The 17,119-nt window shown below is 39.0% G+C and overlaps 1 protein-coding gene and 1 non-coding gene across 2 annotated transcripts in view; one reads left to right on the forward strand and one right to left on the reverse strand.

The window, feature by feature from the left end:
• The window catches only part of LOC141657771 (protein CELLULOSE SYNTHASE INTERACTIVE 1-like), a 468,470-nt gene that overhangs the window by 404,120 nt on the left and 47,231 nt on the right, over positions 1–17,119 (forward strand). The gene's annotated exons all lie outside the window — the stretch shown is intronic.
• On the reverse strand, positions 11,055–11,137 carry TRNAL-UAA (transfer RNA leucine (anticodon UAA)). Its single transcript has one exon. It is a non-coding gene; the product is annotated as a tRNA-Leu (tRNA).

Raw genomic sequence — 17,119 nt, forward strand, 5'->3', positions numbered from 1 at the left:
CGGCTTCGATGTCGCCCACTATGCCGACGGTCTCAGTGATGCTTTTAGCATTCCTGATATCCACCAGCACGGTCCGGCTGACATTCTTGATGCTTGAACTGGCAAGTTTTGAGAGAACGTCGGCTCGGTTGTTCTCAGACCTGGGGAAGCATTGGATTTGGAAAGATTTGAATTTAGCGGTGTCAGCTTTTACCCTTTCCAGGTATCTTACCATCCCGTCGTCTCGAGCCTCATACTCTCCTCTGATTTGGTTAGTCACCAATAGTGAGTCTGTCTTCAACACAATGTGTTCCGCCCCGGCATCTCTAGCTAGCTCGACTCCAGTTATCACCGCCTCGTATTTGGATTCGTTGTTTGAGGCCGAGAAGGTAAATTTCAAGGCATACTCAAACTCGTCCCCGTTTGGGCTGATGATAAGGATGCCGGCTCCTGAGCTGTTTGCCCTAGAGGACCCGTCGGTATATACTTCCCAAACGCCGGGCTGAGATTCTTCTTGGTATGTGCACTCGGCCAGGAAGTCTGCAAGTGCTTGCCCCTTTATCGAGGGCCTCGGCCTGTATTGAATGCCGAAGCCGGATAGCTCTACTGCCCATTTGATGAGCCTGCCGGATTGTTCAAATTTTTCCAATGCTTTCTCCTATGGTTGGTCGGTTAAGACCGTCACGGGATGCGCGTCGAAGTAAGGTTTCAGTTTCCTTGCGGCAACAACGATAGCAAAAGCCGCTTTTTCAATCAGTGGATAATTTCTTTTGGCGGGCAACAGTGTATGGGTGACAAAGTAGATTGGGTGTTGCTGCTTGTCTTCTTCTCTGACGATTACGGCACTGACCGTGGCCGAGGTAACTGCTATGTATAGATATAACGTCTCCCCCAGCATCGGTATGGACAGGGTTGAGAGAGTTTGAAGATGAGTTTTCAGTTGCCTGAAAGCTGTGCTCTGTTCCTCCCCCCAGCTGAAGTCTTTATTCCCCTTCAACACTTTGAAGAATGGGGTGCTCTTGTCGGCTGACCGAGAGATGAAACGGGCGAGAGCCGCCATCCTCCCGGTCAACATCATAACCTCTTTTCGATTCCTCGGCTCCGGTAGGTCCAGTATTGCTTGGACTTTCTCTGGATTGGCATCAATTCCCCTGGCGCTGACAAGCACGCCGAAGAACTTACCAGCACGGACACCGAAGTTGCACTTCATTGGGTTAAGTTTCATCTTGTATTTTCTAAGTGAACAAAATGTTTCGCTCAAGTCGGCCAAGTGCTCGCTGTCATACTTGCTTTTTACAATAGCATCGTTGACGTAAGCCTCGATGTTTCGCCCTTTTTTATCTTGAAACACTTTGTCCACCAGCCTAGTGTAAGTTGCGCCAGCATTTTTCAAACCGAACGGCATCATTTTATACATGTATGTGCCGTGTATGGTGATGAATGCGCACTTAGGCATGTCTTCTTGACCATGAATACCGATGGTACCCTTAGAAGGCGTCGAGCGAGCTCGGATAGTGTAGCCTGCATTTGCGTCTATTAAACTATCTATTCGAGGCAAGGGATAGCAATCTTTAGGGCATGCTTTATTAAGATTTGTAAAATCAACACACATCCTCCACCCCCCTGATGACTTCTTCACCATTACAACATTTGCTAGCCACTCCGGGTAAGTACAAGGTATGATAAAGCCCGCCTCTAATAGTTTATCTACCTCGGCCTTGATGGCGTCATCCTTTTCGGCCGAGGAGTTCCTCATCTTACGCTTGACGGGCGAGCGTTGGAGAGCACGTTCACTTGTGAACGATCACTTCTCGGCTCACGCCGGCATCTCGGCGGCCGAGTGCGCGAAGACGTCATTGTTCTTCCTCGGCAGTCTAGGAGATCGGCTCGAATTTTGGCTCCGGCCGACACCGCAAGCGATTCGGTGCGTCCCGGGTCAATTTCCACTTGCTCGGTCTCGGCTCCCTCGACCATGCTGACGTTGTTGGTGCTCATCGGATCACCCTCCTGTCGTAAGGATGGGTTCTTCCCCTTCTCTGATTTCTTTGCCACTTTGAGGGATTGCATGTTACACCCTCTGGCAGATATTTGGACATTGACAACTTCGTCTCTCTCGTCCTTTGAGACGAGCTTTTGTGCCTCCCCCCGGTCCGAGACATACATCAATGTCAGGGCCCGGATGGATATTACAGCGTCGGCCTCGCTCAAAGTAACCCGACCTATCAGAACATTGTAGGCGGATGAACCATCAATGACCACGAACTCAGATAGAACATTCTTGGCCGCATCGTCTTGGCCGAACATCACCGGCAACCTGATTGACCCCAGGGGTACCAGGCCGGCCCCCGAGAAGCTGTATAGTGGGTTGGTGCAGGGGCTCAGGTCCTCAATCTTCAGACCGATATTGAGGAAGCATTCCCTGAACATGATGTTTGTGTAGGCGCCTGTGTCAATTAGGCACCTCTTAACCATGTTGGATATGTCCAGGTGGACTACCAGCGGGTCGCTGTGCGGGGCTACGACTCCTTCGTAGTCTTTCTTTCCGATGGTTATATCGGGGACGGTGGAAGCGGGGATCGCTGTGGTGGGCACAAAGTTGATGGCTTGGTATAGCTCATTTAAATGCCGTTTGTGCCCATTAGCCGACCCTCCGTTCTCGTTTCCTCCGGTAACCACCTGGATCACTCCCATCCTCTGGAATACTGATTTTCTGTTTGCCCCGTCGGAGCTCGTTTCCGGGGCCCCAGCTACGTACTTGCTGAGAGCCCCCTTTCGGATCAGCTCCTCGATGGCGTTCTTCAGATGCCGATAGTCGTCGGTCTTATGGCCGGGCTGGCCGTGGTAATCGCAAAATTGGCTTGCGTCGCCCTCCGCCCTCGTCTTGGGGGGTCTTTCCCACTTCTGCCCTTCATTCTTGCTCAAGGCAAAGACCTCGGCCGGTGATTTGACCAGGGGGGTGAGACCGTGGTACCGCTTCTGGGTGTATGGTCCCGAACTCCCCCCGGCGCCCGCCGAGCTCTCATTTCCGTTAGATCTTTCGGCCGTGACCTATTCATGTCACGGCGACCTTCATCGATATTCTCCCGTGCTCCTCCTTTCTTGGTGCCCGGCTTCACCGTGGCCTACCCAGTCTTGTGGTAATCCTCCACCTTTACGGCTTGGTCCGCCATCTTTCGGCGGAGTCCAGTTGAGGACCTCGCACTTGATCAGCTCATTTTTGAGCTCGCCTTTCGGGAGGCCTTTCATCAGTGCGAAGGCCGCCAGTTCGGTGTTCAGCTCACGGATCTGCTGAGCTTTTGCGTCGAACCTCTTCACATAGCTCCGTAGAGACTCGTCCTCCCCTTGTCGGATAGTGAGGAGATCCGATGTCTCCACGGCCCTTCTCCTGTTGCAGGCGTACTGGGCTATGAAGTTATCCCTTAGGTCGGCGTAGCAGTATACCGAACCATTAGGCAACCCCTTGTACCAACTCTGGGCCATCCCATGCAGGGTTGTTGGGAAGACTCGGCACCATACCTCATCAGGCTGCTCCCATACTGACATGAAAGACTCGAAAGCCTCGGCGTGGTCGGTTGGGTCACTTTCCCCTTTGTATGATAGGGACGGCATCTTCAGTTTGGTCGGCACGGAGACTCCGAGGACATAGGCACTGAGGGGCTGTCTTACCATGTGTCGAATGACACGCGACGATCGGCTCCTCGCAATCCTTGTCCCCCTCCTCTCCCCGTGGCGGGAAGGGCTTCTCGTTGTCTGACTTTGGGTAGTCGGACTTCTTTCTTCATTTCTTTGGGGCGGGCCTCGTTGTTGCCGCGGCGACGCTGTCCTCCCGCGAGGTGGGGAAGGACTTTGGTCTGCCACTGACACCACGGGCACCGCCGGCGTCCTAATATGCATGACTCCTTGTATTGCCCCGGACAAGTTGTTCGGGGTCACTTTATGGGCCCTGGTCACCTGCGGGTGTGCTGCCGTCACTGTCGTTGCGGCGGGGGTGATCGGCGTATTACCCATCAGGTCTAGGAATAGCTTCAGTTTGGCTGCATCGACCACATATCCCATGACAGTGACGTGGCCGGCGGCCAGCGGTGTTTCTGGTATTATCGGCATCCCGTACGCCGGTTGAATTACTCGGCCGGTGGGGGACTACCCGATCTCAGAATGAGGGACTGTGTCATCCTGGTAGATTGCAGTTTCGTCGCTCACAATTACTTCTTGTTGTTTTGACATCTTCTTAGCTTGCTCGGTGGGTTTTGTTTTGCGTTTTTTTTTTTTTTTTTTTGTAAGGGATTTGACTAGCTTTTAGTATTGATCCCCACAGACGGCGCCAATTGTTCCGGGTGTAATTCCGGAGCAGGATTTGTTACCACGTAAGCTTGAAGAATGATGACTTTGCTTGACTATTCCTTTCGGCCTCTCCTGAAACAATGAACAAACTGAGGGCTCGGCTTGGTACCGAGCGAACTCACTCCGACGCTCAAGTCAGTAAACTTAAAAGGGATTAAGTTGTGTGTTACTTGGCACAAAGTATATTATAGAGAGATAAGGAGTTTATACCCAGATTAGTGTGTTTAATCGATTATTTTGGATCCTTTCCTCAATGAGGGTTGAGGAGTATTTATAGACTTTCACCTTTTGTCACGTAGTGGCCAAGTGGCCAAGTGGCGGCGCGGTGGAAAGAGATCGATCTACCCTCGGCCGAGGGACCCATGGCGAGCCACCGGCTGGTTGACTCCATCCGAGGGGTCTTGGATATGAGTACGCGGATGTGTATCCACGGCTAGTTGCCTAGCCGAGACCCAAGTGTGACAGCCGACCGGTCGTCGATTAAGTTTGTCCAAGGTGTTGACTTGCTGTGGATATCTTTGACCTTGCTTAATATGTTGACTCGGTCAGCGGGTGCAGAATATGCCCCATCAGTTTTATTTGAGTGTTATCTCCTGGTCATTTATTTGTTTACCTTTATGTACAAAAAACTTTTGATTCTATATGTTATCTTTTCAGTTTTTTTTATATTTTTGAAGGCATGTATACGTTTTTTCTTTATTTAGGTTATATATGTGTCAAAAATAAATGTAAAGAATTGATGGCTATAGATGAGATAATGTACAAATTTGTTAGTGAATTACTCCGCATATGTGTAATTGACTAATTAGACGGTCTCGTAACAAACAATAATGTTATTTCCTCCCCCCAATTCAAGTACCATGTTTATAGGAAGGGAGCTAGCTACATGAGGAAGAGTAGGATAAGCTGCTGATGTTTGGCCGTATATATCAACATGTACAAGAAAAAGATGCTTGAGATGGAATGTGAGCAAGGATGAGTGAAGTTTAATCAAAGAATTGTACTTATAATAGTATTATTATACTCCGTATAGATCAAATGTTGAAAAATGTTGAAAGCAAGACATGATATAATGAGGGTTGTTGTCAGTAGTAAGTATGTGTGTAGAGAAGGCTGGCGGATCACATGTGATGGAATATAAACCTTACTACGTTCCTGTCACATGTGACTCTACATCTTTATTATCACTTCATTCATAGATCTACAATCTACATCATTCAATTGCAGATAATAACGATATAAGAGTTGTTGCTAGTTTGCTACTTAAACAAGCAATGCTAACCCCCCACCTCACATGTTCTTTTCGGATTTTCCTTTTCTGCCCCGGCATGAATATGAATATTGAATTGAATACTAGTGCAATTTCATAATCGGGTAATAATAGGACGAAACCGGGGTTAATATCACTTCCTTATATTGCAATACTAGGTTGAATGCACGTGCGTTGCAATTTGGTCATAATGAAAAAAATATTTTAAAATTTTAATGTTTAGATCTAATCATTTGTTTACATATGATTAAAATATCTATTTCAAAGAAAACAAATGATAAATACATAGATACCTACCGTTTATTAATTATGCGAGAAAAATAATTAATTAATAAATAAATTTTATTATTAAGGAGATAATAATAGAAACTCTAATAAGACAATAATTAAGAGACTTATTAGGGGTTGTTTGGTTGTCCTCTTAAATCATGGGAAGTAGAAATTCCCATGAATTGCTTAAATATGATGTTGTTTGGTTGCCCATTTCATGGGAATTATAACTTCCCAAGGAAGTAAGGAACTTCAATTCCTCCATAATGTAGGAAGTTGCTTACCTAGCCCCCCCTTGGTAAGTGCAACTTCCCACATGAATTCATTTTCCACATGACAACCAAACAACATTTTTACAATTCACATGAATTACAAATTCACATGAACTTAACTTCCTAGGAACTTTATCTTCCCATAGTGAACCAAACAACTCCTTAAAAGATAGTTCCAAAGATAACTCCGATGTGGGACAAATAACATTGTAAGAAGTACACAATCTTTTTTCGCACCTAGTTCGACATTCAGCCCAATTAATAATGAGAAAATACCGTATATGATGTTTTCCTAAGTATGTTATTTATCTCACATTGAAAAATAATGTAAGTGTGGTGAATATAGTATATATAAATAGTCGAATTGTCCGACGTCAGATGATTATCAAGGCGGAGTTTCCGAAAAATTAATTTAGGAAAGTATCATAAATAATATTATTGAATGTAAAAAGTAAAGTATACAATCTTTTAATTATTATAATTTATACTTTTATATTATATTATATTCAAGTGATATTTCTAATTTTTATATAAAAAGTTATACTCCCTCCTATTCTGAATAACTGTCCCATTTGGACAATGACACGAAAATTAAGGAATGAAGTTAAAATAATGAAAAGTATTGTATAGAGGTAAGAATATATGAGTTAAATAATGAAAAGTATTGAATATGGTGGTTTAGGGGTGGTTGCGGTGGTAAATAAAGAAAAGAGTCAAGGGTAGGAAAGTCAAAAAAACATGTCCAAATATGGCAAATGAGACAATTATGTGAATAAATGGAAATGGTAAATGGGACAGTTATTCGGAATAGGAGGGAGTACATTTTATTTGTCAAAAAAATATCGTTACAAAAATTATGAAAATAATATTATTAGAGTATAGATTTCACATAATTAACTCATATTTAATTATACAATACTCGAGAGATTGTATACTTTATTATAAAAACTTATAGATTTCACATAATTTTTACCATGAATTTAATCTAATTATACAATAGTTGAGAGCTTCAAAAAAAATTGAGTTAGTTTATAAGTTCCAATGATAACTCCTATTTATAGGCCCTGTTTGGTAACAGCATATTTGGTGAAATTAGTAAATTCCGGCTTAAATAGCAGTTTGACCAATCAATCTACTAATTTTACGTATTTGGTTAATAGCATATTCAGATAGCATATTAGCGGAATCTCTCATTTTTTTTGAATATCTTTGCTAATAGCGATGGCTCTGTTTTGGTACTCGTGATTATAATTAACAGAAGCAGATTGGTTAAGCAGATTACAAATGACAGATTTGATTGGCATGTTTGACTAGTATATTACGATTAACAGATTTAGTATAAGTGTTTGGTAATTAGCGTGTTTAGATTAATAGATTGTTGTATACATGTGTAAATTATAGACATATTCATTTTATACAATCTACTAAAGTGATTATGCTCGTGGGAGCGACATGTTGGAAAACAGTAGATCGGAGCTCAATCTACTATTTTAATATGTCATTTACAAAACACACAATTTAGTAGATTGTTAAGTCAAACATGTCAAAAGCTCAATCTTTTGCATATGTGATGATCACTTATTTACAAACCAAGAAGTAACTCGTCCATCACTACTTATTTTATGACGACCTTAAACTTATAGCTCCATGACTCTTCTTATTCAAAGAACATGAACCATATACTGCGAACTTAACTACCGAGTACGTTTTATTTACAATTTTATTTACGTTTTATTTATAATTGTATTTACGTTTTATTTATCCATGACTCATGTGACAATACGTCAATACCTCATACAATTTTCTTCATCTTCTTACAAAGTTACAATTGTACTTACGTATACAATTTTCTTCATCTTCTTACAAAGTTACAATTGTATTTACGTTTTATTTGTTTGGTGTATTAATTTTTATTATTTAATATAGGAAATAATTAAAAGCTCTCCACTATATTTTTTCACTAAAACTTGGGGAAGGAGGGACCGTCTCTCAGGATACTTGAGTTCTCTAAGAAAATATTTAAGAGACTCAAAAGATTTTTGGTTGATACATAAATTCCAAGAATGCCTCCTATTTATAATCATAGGATCAGCCATCGTATGTTAATCTTTCGATGTGGGACAATTCTATTATAAAATAGGAAAATTATAGGAAACATATGGGACAATTTTTGATGATGTGGACGCTCTTAGATCGCTTGAAAAAACTCTCTTATATATATATATATAATTTGCATGATGTATGATATGCCGATATGCTATACGGATATGCCGATATATGTATAATAAAATATCCTTATGGGAATGCATGGTCCTTGTGGTGGCTGAGCAAAATTATACGATACGGTTTTATTATACGTATCTGATACGCTATACGGATTTAATTATACGGATTTCCGGATATCCGATACGAAATTCCGGATATCCGATACGGTTCTTTAAAAACCGTATCGGATAAGGATCGGTAAAATATAAAACCGGATATACGGTATCCGATACGGTTGCCTTTTTTCTAGAATAAAATATTAAAATATATACAAAAATCACAAAATATACAATATGTTGGTGTTTAAACCTTATTAGTATTAAACTTTATAAGTTATTTACCCTTATAACTTTTTAAAACACTTTCAAGTTACGAAAAAAACCAACAAACACACATAGAAAAAAAAAAAATTTAAATTACATAAGTGAGGCTGAAAAACGGATACCAGATAACGGTTTCCGGATATACGGAAAAACCGGATATACGGTTTCTGGATACACGAAAAAACCGCATCGGATAAGGATATTAAAAAAGGAGATTTAAAAAAGCGGATATCCGATACGGTTTCCAAAACCGTATCGGATATCCGGTTTTGCTCACCCCTAAGCATCATATTGAGTATTGACCCTAAATATGCTATTTCAATATACTATTTACCAAACACTAAAATTAGCATTTTTTTTTTGATGACGAGGGGGTTGAATCCCCCCGGGCCCATACATTTCCGCACCACTGCAGTGGCCAAGTGATCATCGCCCCAACTGGTAGTCGAACCCGAGACCTCTCAGCTCCTGCATTTCTGCAAGCTTCAAGGTTTAACTCGGCTACCACTGGACTAACACCACTCAAAATTAGCATATTGATTGATCACGCATGTTAAAATCTTTGAATATGCTAAAAATCGGCCAATATGCCATTTACCCAACACCCCATAGTTTAATTGCTAAATGCTAATTTCTCTACATATTACAATCTAAAAAATCGTGCATTCGCACACGATCTAAATTATTCATTTAATTAGGTTAAGTCTAAACATCATCTTATTTGGTGTACCTCAAAAAACAAATCTTATTGGGTGTGTAAACTATCAATTTTGTTCTCTTACACCGCTTAATCATACGGAGTATTACCAAATTATAATATTTAACGTCTTTATATATTATTGTCTAAAAAATCGTGTAAATATGCACGGGATCTACACTAATAATCTATCTTTAAACGAGTTAATGGTAAGACTAGTACCCGATTTTTTATTTTTCTTACGGTTAAGGGTCTCAACTATCTAACTTTACGGTTAAGGGACTCAAACTTAACACCATTAAATAACCTTCCCAAATAATGAATCAGACCCACGCGTATCATACCGAAAAAAGGCGGGAGAATTCTGATAGTCGTGCGCAAGTAATGAAAAATAAAAAGCATTTGAAAGTAAAGACCTACAACGGAGTTCATTCTTGTGGAAGAAAGCATATGGTGAAGAAAGTTACTTGTAAGTGGATAGCTCGACATTATTTGAAGAAGTTCAAATCAAATCCTTATCTGAAACTTCACCAGATAATTCAATCCGTATGGACCGAACTCGGGCTTAAAGTGTCATTGCATATGGCTTTTAGAGCTAAAAAGTGTGCTTTAAATCTAATTGTTGGGGAGTACAAAGAGCAATATGGTTTATTGAATAATTTCGCTGCTAAGATTTTGAGGTCTGATCAAAATAATACTGTAAAATTTCAGCTTGAAAATAATGTCTTTCGTAGAATGTATATTTGTTTTGCTGCAGTTAGGGAAGGTTTCCTTGCTGGGTGTAGACCATTTATTTCGATCGATGGTTGTTGGCTTAAAGGTCCTTATGGAGGACAATTGTTGGTGGTTGTTGGCAGGGATGGGAATTATCAAATGTTCCCTATTGCTTGGGCTGTGGTGGATGTGGAGAATACCGAGTCTTGTAGTTGGTTTCTAATGTTGCTAGCGGAAGATTTAAGGACAAATGATGGAGCTGGGTACACTATAATATGGCTAGTTATGAGTAGCTTTAACAATATTTTGTTATAGCTGGTTTTTTGTGTGTTTCAAGAACAATATGGCTGTTATGAGTAGCTTTAACAACCAAAAGTTAACAGTGTTAAGTTTGAGACCCTTAACTGTAAAGTTTGATAGTTCAAACCCTTAACTGGAAAAAAAAGAAGCAAAGTTCAGGTACTAATCTTACCATTAACTCATCTTTCAACTATCTCAATATGAAATTATGTATATATGTCTAAAATGAACTTTTAGTTTGGCCCAACAACTTTTGAAATCTGACAAGGTATTTGAAATTTTTTGTTTTAACGTCTTTATATATTACTAGTGTAGATCCCGTACTAATGCACGGAATTTTTGAGATATAATATGACATAGTGTAAAATATTTTGGTAGAATATATTTTTGTATAAATATTCACAAATAAGAATTATATATAAGGTAGGCCAACATTTGTATAGATTATAGAATGAGCAAAAATGTTAAGCCCAATACCAGATAGCTATTAAACATGTTAAGGCCCAATATTTATAGATAAAAAAATTTGAGCGGGAAAAATTCTAGATTCGCCTATTCATTTAGTAAATAGAAGATTATTGTCTAAAAAATCGTGCAAATAAGGTATTTGAAAAGATTTAAAATGCTGGTTGTGGGGTTCGAACCCACGCGCACTTATGTGCAGAAGATCTTAAGTCTTCCCCCTTAACCACTCGGGCAAACCAGCTTTAATGTTCATTGTACAATTATCTAAGACCCTTCTAAATGTATGAACTTTGGAAAATATTGCCTTAGCTACAGTAGAGCAGTAACAGGAGCCTCCCCTGCACATGCGCCACTGTTCACTCACCCTAAACATATTCCTAAACATATTTTTTCTCTTTCTCGCTCATCTGTTTCTCTATCATTCTCTTTCTCTTTCTTGGTCGCTTCTTCCTTCATTCTCTGTACCTTCTTCCTTCATTATCTGTACCTTAATTTCGACGTCAGTGGTGGCCAAAAGTGATAAGTGACGGTGGAGCGTTGGCAGGTTTGTTCATCACCTATCCTACCCACATTATACCTAAATTTGGTTTTACCGGAGACATTCATTCATTAATAGGGTTTTCTAATTTAGGTGTTTGGATTAGACTTCGAATTACACCTAAATTTCTGATTTCTTTATGTCGTTTGGGTTTGTTTAGTAACTATACCTTGTTATTGCCGTCATATATGATTGGCTTTATCAGTATGTGATTATTTATTTCGATATTGCGATTTTATTTCAGGCGATTGTCGATTATTAAAGGTGGGGTCATGCTAAAGTGAAACCAAAGGACAATAGCAACAAAGATGGGTGCAGGTAGTTGATTCAAACTCGATCTCTTCGTGCAATCCTTTGGCAATTACTCCTATTACACAGCTTCATTTTAGATTAAGTTAGTTATTTCTTTTTTTGCGTTATGGTTTACAAAAACGAGTTAGGAAGATGAGAAATCCATTGATTGTTGGCATTATTTTCATTTTGGATTTAGAGTTTCAGTTAGTTAAACGAACTCATTTGTCAAGGTTTTGTTTCTTACCTTGATTCTTCATTTTTCGATTGATTTGTGCTAATTCCTTTGCGCTTTTTGGGTTGACGAATCTTATATTGCTGATGTGAATCTCAGCAAAACTTGGATATTAAGCTTTGATTCGTTAAATCTAGGTCTGGGCAGCTTATAGCGTCATGAATTTGCGTTTAATGGATTTTTTAAAAGGTGATTTTCCATTTATAATTTTATATTGAACAGAATTGAGTTTCATAGTTACTCCTGCATCATCGCTCAAATGGCGTTGTTATCCCCTATGCATATTTAGCTCTATGTTTACTAAGTTGGATCAAGACCAATGATTACTCAGTTTAGGGTCAGCGTCGTCCTTTTATCCAGGGCCAGTGTCATGCCTCATGCCTAAACATAATTGGGCTTCGAGGTAGGGTACTTTAATTCGGTATTAAGTTTTTCATAAGTTTCAGAGAGTATGCACTTACGCAGTTTATAGCTCAGATTATATTCTAAGTTCATATTAACTTAGAAACGCTCATAACCTCCTCAAACATACCTATTTAAAAGATCATGTGGGTAGTTCAACTTGTGTAGCTATCACCATCATGTTTTAGGTTAATCCAAGACATTAGAGGTTTATTTATACTTAACTTGACCAATCATACTCTAGGCGAAAGAGAACATGATATTTAAGTTACTTTTTTTTCCCAGGAGTGACTTTAGGTTTAATATCTACTGACGTTGGGCCACTTTTTTGGTTGTCTATGTTGCCATTTGTGCTCGTCCTTAAAAAATTGCGTATTTTACTTGGTGATTTTGACGTACAATATTGCTGACAGGCAGGGCATTGTGGTATCTTTGGAGCATGCTGTCCAAAGTGGGTCATGAGCATGAGCATGCTGGTACTCTTACGTTACTTCATGTTGGGTGTTACTTTTGGTGCAATATACAATCTGATTTCTCGCCTGATTGTAGTTTGAACACTACATGTTTCCCTTCCATCACAGTTTCAGAAATGTTTTGTCATCTTGACATTAAAAGAAACCTCACTACTTACCAAACTCCTTTCCAACTCCTTGGGTGAGTGAAAGACAGAGGCACTTTTTTTTTTACTTCTATGTTGCTTTGGAACGAATTCTATCTCTGTAAATAATCGATGCAGTTTTAGCTTTAGTTTCCAGAATATTAAATTTTAATTCATTTTTTCCGTTTGCTTGTTGTATGTCTGGTAGGGGAGCGGGGGGTTCATCTAGCTGCCCTAGGAGGATCCATTGATTGTCCGAAGAGTGTTGAGCAGATCGTCTGAAGGATCAGAGCAATGGATATGTTTCGACTTTGCTCAGATTAATTATGATTGTAGGTTGTGCTTTATTTTTTTAACTTTCAATTATGTTCTATGTTACAAGCGAAATTGAACATTCAAACTGCTCATGTCGTAGCAAGAATTTCCTTCCCCACAAATTCTCAATTTGTCAGGTCTTTTTATACTAATTAAAAGTTGTGGAACAATTAAGGATGGGCAGAATTGCATAGGCCATGGGAGGCCTGATATGGGTTATCTTTATTGGAAATGGAGATCTAGGTAGTGTAATCTTCAAAGGTTTGATCCAGAATCATTTTTGTGGATTATTGAAGGGAAACATTTGGCTTTTGTAGGAGATTCTATGGCAAGAAATCAGTTGGAATTGTTGCTATACATGTTATCGTCTGTTTCACCTCCTAATTTAGTGTACACAAACGGGGAGGATAATAAGTTTAGGAGATGGCATTTCCCCCTCTTGATGGCATTGAGTTTACTGTTGATGCACCGAAAGATTTATAGAAAAGTGTATTGCTCACTTGCTTGAAAGATTGACTGCCAAAGAACTCCGGTGGGATCCTTTCTTGTCAGATGTTGATCCAGCAGAAAACATTGGCCGCTCCTTGCATGTTAATTTATAACATCCAGGCATGGCTTTGCTTGTTTGCTAGACAACTTTAAGGTCTTTCTCACCTTTCTTTTAATCAACTGTAAAAACTTGCAGGGGTTACTCGAAATAATTCTAATACCAGTACAAAACAAGCGGACGATTCTCATTCTGGACCAACTAGAGACCTTACAGTGCAGGGAGAAAGGAAAGACGTCAACACTATATTTATTAAATTGAGAATAACTGATACTACAGGTTTTCCTTGTTCTTTTGCCATCTCTTATTCATTTTATTTCTGTTGTTAGTCAAAGACTACCTATAAGGTTTTGGATTTTGATGGAATGAAATAAAATGGTTCAATAAGGTGGTTGCACTTCTTTTTATTGTGAAGCAGTAGAGAGTTCAATGCAATGCTCGAATACATTTTTTATTTTCAGTCATGTGACAACATAACAGCCTCTTTGTTAACACAAGAGCAAGTCTGTGTTAACACGGGAGTTAGTCTGCGTCCCTTTGACCCACATTTCGTGGGAGCTCTTGTGGCATCGAGGTATTCATTGCGTCCCTTAATATCCATTATCAGATGAGTAATTGAAGTTTCTTGTGCTTTGTCCAGGTAATTGTCGCAATATTCATTTTCCTTTTGACATTGAAGCAGACACGTCGATCGTAGTATTCATCACTGGTTTATTCAATAGGTCATTTCTTGAAGGTATGGATGCTAATATGAGGAAAGGCGAGTTAGATGAAGTAGAAGACGCTAAGGCTGTTAAACAGAGATCAAAATACCACACCTAATGTAAGGGTCGCGACATTGGATGTGAATTGGTGATGTTAAGGCCCGATGGTCACCCGGGTCCTTACATGTATCCTAACCCATTTGCCGATGGGATCAAGGAACGGGTTCAAAACGATTGTGTGCATTGGTGCTTGCCTTGACCGATTGATATGTGGAACAAGATCATGTTTGATATTATGATGAGATGGCACCCATGGTCAATGAGAGGAACAACTGAAGCACATACCGACTATGAATAGCAAAGAATGAGGCTTGTCCGCTTGTCGAAGCTTCTTGTTGAATTGCCCTTTTTTGTCTCTCCATATATATTTGATGTATCATAGTAGTAACGAACACTCCAAATATTGCTCTGGTGACGGAAATATGGGCAAAGCTGTACAAGCGTCCGAAGGCTAGAGCTGCTGTACAATTATTCGTAATCAAATATTGTATGTCGTTAATGGCAAACAAAATAGTTTTACGAAAATACAAATTTTATCTTTGAATCTCCGCGCGCAACGCGCGCGGAGGGGCAACTAGTTTAAAACAAAAGTATACCATTTTTTTTATCATATAAGAATGGGGATACATTTATGCAGAATGTAAAATATGCAAAATATTAAATTTAAAAGATTGTGTCATTAATCACCTACCATACCTATAATATATGTTAAAAATACTAAGTTACATTTTAGGAATATGGTTTAGGCGGAAAAAATGAGAGTTCACCTATTCATTTAGTAAATAGAGGATTAATAAAATTTATACAAAATTATAAGTTGTTAAATATTTTGTTAATGTTATTATTTGAGAAAGACTTGATCCATCCTACGTATCAAACAGAACCGTAAATCACTAACTATGTTTTCGCAAGAAAAAAATTGATATAATTTATAAATTGAAATAATTAGTTTTAGGGTATATATAAAAACTATTTTCTTTAGATTAACTTTCAGCACATAACTAAATTCTCTTATTCAATTTTCCTTTCAACTTTTTTCCTCGGAAAAAAAACATAATGACAAAAATACGAACAATTATTGAGACACTATTATATAGGTAATTTATTAAAAAAAAAAACTTTATATACCGTGCATTTATTGCACGGGGTCTAAACTAGTGAGTTGATTGATGAGCTAACCATCAAGTGATCATTGGCTAGAGTTGCTAGTGCAAGTCGAAAATGAGTATTAAATTTTGGGATTTTTCTTATACATTGGAATCTTAAGAAAAAAAATTGAGTTTACTCGAAAATTAGTCGAGTTTAGATCAAGCCTTTTTATGAACAAAGATCAAATTTTAACCTTCTAGATTAGTGAAATTTGAGCAAGTTCAGGTCAATTCAAATATTAATCATCTATTTAATTGTTGAATTCTTTAGATCAGGTCAATTTTGTCAATCCTCACTGATCGGTTCACCTTAAAGAGATGCCATACTACTTAGTAAGCCTGCCAATAAGAGGACCTAGCATCATTCCATTTATTCTACAGAAAATGAAAAGCATGTTACTCCGGTACTCCCTCTGTTTCGGTTTATTTGATCAACTTGGTTGATACTAATACCACAGTGAGAAGATGGGAATATTTATGATCATTGTTATTGGTTACAACTTACAAGTAGACCCTAATGTTTTTATATAGAATCAAATTACCCATAAAAATCAATATATATTACTTAAAAAGGTAAACAGATTACTGAGAAATGAAAATGCAATAGCTAAAAAAATGCTCGAGATGGAGGAAGTATGAAATGATTGGAATAAATCTAGGAGAAACGAGAACAATAAAACTAATTGGAATGGTGAAAATATGTACTAAAGTTAATATACCGTCTTAATTTTTAAGAAAGACGAACCGGGTAATAAAGACAAATTCCCATTTAAAACAAAGATGTTAGTCTTAAACTTAAATTGAGTCAAATATGTTCATGTTGTCATGTAGGATGAATAAGACAGTAGAGAATAATTAGCGGCGACAATCAGATCACTCGGGTCGGTTATCATCGGGTCAAAGCGAGCCAAGTAATATCGGGTTCGGGTTGTGCCGTGTTGTTAACAGGTTCAAGTAGGTTACGGTTTATTTCGGATCATTGTCGGGTCGGTCATAATCGGGAAACAGGTCGAGACGGGTTTAACTTAGGTCACTATCGGGTCAGCCTATAAACATATATTATTTCTTTATTTAATTGATAGTCTCTCCTGTTAGAACAAGTTAAAGATGTATTTTGTTTTAGTTTTAAGCTTAAAAATTAAGATAAATATCAAATTGGTCTTATTTGGACTATCATTAAGCTAATTTTATTGTCGGGTCAAAATCGGGCTGAGTTAATATCGGGCTCGAGTCGGGGACATATTAGTTTTCAGTTGTTGGTTTGACCTCGGATCGAGTCGGTTTCGGTTCACCCAATTTCTGAGTTCTATTAGGTCAGATTTCAGGCTGTTCAGGTCGATTCTTCAGATCGGATCAGCTTTTGCCAACTTTAAGAATAACAAAAG

The sequence above is a fragment of the Silene latifolia genome, chromosome 5, assembly GCF_048544455.1.
Source record: "Silene latifolia isolate original U9 population chromosome 5, ASM4854445v1, whole genome shotgun sequence".
Taxonomy (NCBI): Eukaryota; Viridiplantae; Streptophyta; class Magnoliopsida; order Caryophyllales; family Caryophyllaceae; genus Silene; species Silene latifolia.